The sequence below is a fragment of the Eucalyptus grandis genome, chromosome 10 (genome assembly GCF_016545825.1).
Source record: "Eucalyptus grandis isolate ANBG69807.140 chromosome 10, ASM1654582v1, whole genome shotgun sequence".
Taxonomy (NCBI): domain Eukaryota; kingdom Viridiplantae; phylum Streptophyta; class Magnoliopsida; order Myrtales; family Myrtaceae; genus Eucalyptus; species Eucalyptus grandis.
In genome coordinates, this window is record NC_052621.1 from 9678044 (window position 1) to 9683770 (window position 5727).

Genomic DNA, 5727 nt, shown 5'->3' on the forward strand with positions numbered 1-5727 from the left:
ATTTACCTTCCAGGACCCGTACCATTCTACGGTCGCCTGAATAGGGAAATAGGTTTTGTCTAGGACCCGTTCTATTCTACGGTCGCCTAAACGAAGTTTTGCTTGGCTAGGACCCGAACCATTCTTCGGTCGCCCAGCCTTGCAACAGAGGTCAACTGACCAGGACCCGAACCATTCTTCGGTCGCCTTAATCAGATTGAATCTGGAGGAAAATCTTTGGGGGACAACTCGCCGAGTGTCGGTGTTTTCAAAAGGGACTCGGCTATGACAAAGACGCCAGGTCAATATAAAGGGACATCGGGCTACGAAAGCACGCCGAGTCGATAAAGAGGGACTCGGGCTACGAAAGCACGCCGTGTCAATATAAAGGACATCGGGCTACAAAAGCACGCCAAGTCGATAACGAGGGACTCGGGCTACGAAAGCACGCCAGGTCAATATAAATGGACATCTTGACCGAGTCAAGTGTGAAAATGGGTAGAGATATACTTACCTGATGATATCTCGATTCTTTGGGATATGTCTTTTGGAACTTAGATATCCCGTGGAGGCCTTTCACCTCCTAATATCATGAAACATTCTGAAAGGAACTTGAATTACCTGTCAGACATGATTTAGAGCAAAAACTGATATGCATTCATCAAAGAGATAGACAATCTAAGCTACCCTAGAATGCACATTTCAAAATTCAGTGAGGTTTTCATTAACTCAGTCAGGGTTTATGCATAATGACATTTGTATCACCCAAATTTCCACTGGAGAGAATTATCATTCAAGACAATCTACTCACGACATGGATTTCTTAAAAATACTAAATGAGAGACTTTCGGTTAGAAAGGACTTTCACTCACTCTCATTTAGAATGGCTATTTTATGCGAATCACTCTATTTTATCATATCGATATGGGTCCGAGTATTCTCGCAAGCGGTACGATCTTACCAATCTGAGAGGTCTTTAATAGGGACCATAATGTGGGCTTGGTCAATGGCTTAACACAATGACTCTTTGAGTCAAAGCTATTGGATGAACTGTCTTGTAATCATCTCCGGGTTTACAAGTCAAAAACCCTGCAAAATGAAAAAGAAATAATCTTGCTCGCACTTCTTCGAGCGATGCTTATAAACATATGAACTCTTACGTTAATTCAAATGCCCTAATCTGAAGAGACTTTGTAAGGGACGTAACGTAGGTTGGGTTCATGGGTTGAGAAATGAAAGGATCATTAGGCTCAAAATGTGTGTAAAAGGTTTGAGTTGATGATCATCTTAGCATTGCCACCAGTTTTCTTTTTCACCATTGGGGATTGCCTTTATGAAGTCCCATTGATTGCAAAAACTTAGCATTTGAGTTCTTTGACTATTGCTCCATTGGGATTCGATACTTGTAGTTGACAGTCACCTATCTTGACTCTCTTTTTTCATCTATGGGCATTGACTTTGCTTTTACCAAGCACACCACTTTTTATGCCCATAACTCTCATGCATTTTTTTCACTTTTTTTTCATGGGCATTGGCCTTGCTTTTACCAGGCACACTGCTTTTTCATGCCCCTTAATTCTATTTTGAATTCAATTCTTGCGCACAATGCATGCGTCAAGCAATTACACTTTGAATGGCACTTGAACTTTCAAAGGTCCTCATCTAGCTTTTGCCTTGCCCCAGTGTGGGGGATGATCACCAACTGGGTTTAATGTGAAATGAATTCATAGGCTCAAGTGGGCTATGCAAAGGATATAAGTGTATGGGATAGAGAAAGAAATGCTCTTCATCATCCTAAGGCACTTAAATTAACACATGAATTCAATGTAATAGCATGACTTGAAGATTGATGCAAGTGAGAGCAAGAAAATTTCAATCCATTTTCCTCACCTCATGATGCCATTTGATCTCTTAGTTGCCCCGATGTGGGGTGATTCTTGACAGGGGTGATTTGAAAAGAATATCCATAAGTGTATGGGCTCAAAAGGGTTAAGCAACGGATCACCTGTAGTGTTTGGGATAGAGATATGAATTGCCTCTCATCATTTCGGTTGCCGTACCTTTTGCGAGAGAACTCTTTACCTTATGAATATGAACCTTTCTACACTCATCTCACAAGTATATGAATATGGGACTGTGTATAAGATAGGGTTTGCCTTTCATCATCCCGACTCGTCTCATTTAGTATGCTCAATCAATTCCACATCATTCATTAAATTAGTCCATCTTGATATTCTTTAGTGGAATTGATGGATAAAACATGTAAGAGTCATCATGCAAAACCTTTTTTTTTTAAAAAACTCAACAGCTTTAAGCATGTCAACTTCAAACAGTTTTCTATACTGCAAAATGGTTTTAAGCATTCATTCAAGGATTCCTCTACAATGGGAATTGCCTCAGCAGTTGATGTCTTTGGATTGTTCCTATCATTCAAGATTGAAAATCCACTTTTGCCCCTGCACAAGAGAACGTGCATCAGTATAATACTATGCAACATCAAAGTAAATTCAAATTGCACATCCATTTTGGCTCGAGTTGAGACTTTATCCCAGTCGGATCACTACCAAAATCTGTTATGTCCCAAATTGGTCATCTCCTCCACCAGGGAATGATGGTCATCTTTTACTTGCCCCAAATCTTTTTCATTACAAGTGCGCTCAAAACCTGTTGATCACAAGTCAAGTTTATGATCATTGAGACTTGATATGCCATTCTCAGATGTCCCTTGTCATAAAGTTATAGAATCATGTTCTGAGACAAGAAAAAATGAGTCGACAAACAAACAAGTTTAATCTGCTACAAGCTTTGGGAAAATGTTTTTTTTTTTTTGTTTTATTTCATTTTTTACAATGAAATGCTTTTTTTTGTTTTTGAAAAGGTTTTTGGGAGGAAACATGAAAAAGTCCAGCCCTCAGGATTTCTCCGTGGATGATATTTTTCTTTTTCATGGTTGGATATCGTCATTGGACTGGTTTGATATACCCCATCATGTCCTCAAAATTAGAAATAAAATTGTAATTTCATCAAATGAATTACATTATTGAAATGGAAATTATGATTCCTAACCCCTAAAAGAGAGAAAATCGAAAACGATTCCTAAAAAGGGAAAACTAATTCCTAAAAAGCAATAAGAATTCCCACGCAGGGGAAAATGCAACCGAGCATGCCCTTAATTAAACAAGGAAAGTGAACTACTTAGGACTATGAATCATGTATGCTTGAGTTCTTCACCCTCCTTGCTCATGTGATGCGAACCCTTCAAGTCGAGATTCTTCCTTCTAGATATGTCACGAGTCTCTTCATGGTGGCATCAAATTCAGCTACCTCGGAAAAGTGAGACGATTCAAAAGTTCTCTTGGCTCTCTTCTTCGAGTCGCAAATTCTTATTGAAGATGGAGTATCTATGTCATCGCAGCCTTTTTTCTTGATGAGAAAAGTCACAGTGGTAGACAATTCATTGACTTGATTTTGGTGGTGTGCAATTTGCTTGTTCATATTATCAATGATACGGTCCATCGCCTTGTTTCGATCCGCCATTTTAGCTCTCGACCGTGTACGGATGGGTGAGCGAGATCGCTTCATAATCACCTAATTGAATAAATGGGAACATGTAAGCATGATGTGTAAATAGAAAGCTAGTCCATGACAACCATTTAATTTTAGTCAAGAAAAGTCCACATGTGAAGAGGATTTCCTGAAATTGGACTAGGAAAATAAAGATATGAGATGCCCCAATAGGGACGAAATTTCCTAAATATGAACTAGGAAAAACCAAGACATAAATTGAAAACAAATTTCCAATTTTTATTTTCCAAATGATTCATTGTATGGCAATTCATTTGATTTCTAATTGACAAAGGAATTAAATCAATGATTGACCTAGATTGTCATGGACCGATCAAGAGTATGACAAAGTAAGTAAATTGCATTAATATGGGAATAGAAGACTTACTTCACCAAGGAAAATCGATGGCAATCACATAGACATGCACATGAAATGTGAGGCTCAATTTCTACTCTAGACAAGGCTTAACAAAGTGGAGCTAAGAGGATGGTCTCGACCGTTGCGCTCGCATTAACGTGTCGGGTCCCCTTAACTCCGGCTCGCCGAATGGAATATCCAATAATCACGCAGTCTCGCGGATATGGATAAACACATTCGACACCATGAAAGAAATTTCGGGGAAGAGAAGGTCAACCTCTACATAGCAATCTCGCTTTAGAGGAAGTATCCTTCTCAACACCATCCTAGAAATTCTATCGCAGCCTAGGTCTGACCGCAGGTTGTGTGTGCAAATAGTGTGGTGCTAAAGCAATAAAGCATGCACAATAGTTTAAATGCAAACAACACTTCTATAGTTTTAATTCAAACATTCATCCCTAACTCCAACCTGCAAGACAGGGGTTAGCAAAGACTACTCCCCTTATACCTCCTATCTGCAAGAACATTTAACACCTTAGGAATGTTAGGGACATACCTGGGATCCTCGCTGCCAAACAAAAATATTTTTTAAAAAGAAATTGGCCTAAGTCCACAAAGAGTTTTAACTCTAATTGTCCCCAGCGGAGTCGCCAAGCTGTCGCGACCAATTTTTTTCGGGTTATGAACCACCTAAGGTTTGGCTAATGGATTGTTAAGCCTAAACTTAACTCGGGCTCTCCCAAGCCCATACCAATTCGCGACTTAGGTTTGAATTCTTAACATGCAAATTGATTTTATTTAGAGTCGCCACTAATCAATTTATGGTAGGTCGATTAGACACCTAAGTAAAATAATGGGAGAATTACATTACTCCTACGAACCAGAGACTAAGGGTACGGGGACTTGATTACATTAGATTTCTCTAATGCCCTTTTGGTACCATTCTTTTTATTTTCAAAAGTGTTTGGCAATTGAATTGATTTTAAACTAACTTCCTAACATGTGAGGTGATCATACATGTGCGCATACCACCAATTTAACACTCAAGAAAGCAATTAAATATTGCAAAACATACCTAAGAGCAACGAAAGCATCTGCATTGTTAAATCAGAATTCACATCAGCAGCCCTAGATATGATTTCTAATTAACACACAATTTCAATTTTTGTTTTCACTTTATTTAATGAAAATCATGACTTATGTAATGCATGTTGATGATCTAATATGACATGGCAGCATGACCTAAACTATATGACATGAAGAAATGCAATAATTAAGTGCAATCTAAATGACCTAATTCTGATGACATGCAATGCGATGCAATGACATGCAAAATTATTTAAACTAAAATGACATGCAGCATATAATTTAGTATGCAAGTTATATGTCATGCGACATTTATTAAATGATTTAGTCTAATTACGAGTAAGTTCTAATTAAATGAACCTACATGACATGCATTTGATATTTCTATTTAAAAATGCAAAAATGATCTAGCTATATTAAAATTCTATCTAATTTAAACTAAAGATCAAGTCACATTAAATCCTAACTTAGACTAAGATATTATCTTAATCTAACATGTAATTGATCTAATATGCAATGACATGCGGAGCAAGCCCTAATTCAACATGATATATGGATGATGATTTTTTTATTTTTATATTTTATTTAAAATCAAAATTTCATAAATTCAAATAATGATAAAACTAACAACCTAAATGAATGCATTTTTTGTTGTTGTTTTTCTTTTTTTTTTTTTAGATTTTTTTAGTGATTCTCTAAATCAACTAAATAGTAAATCTAAACAATCAAGATATGTAATC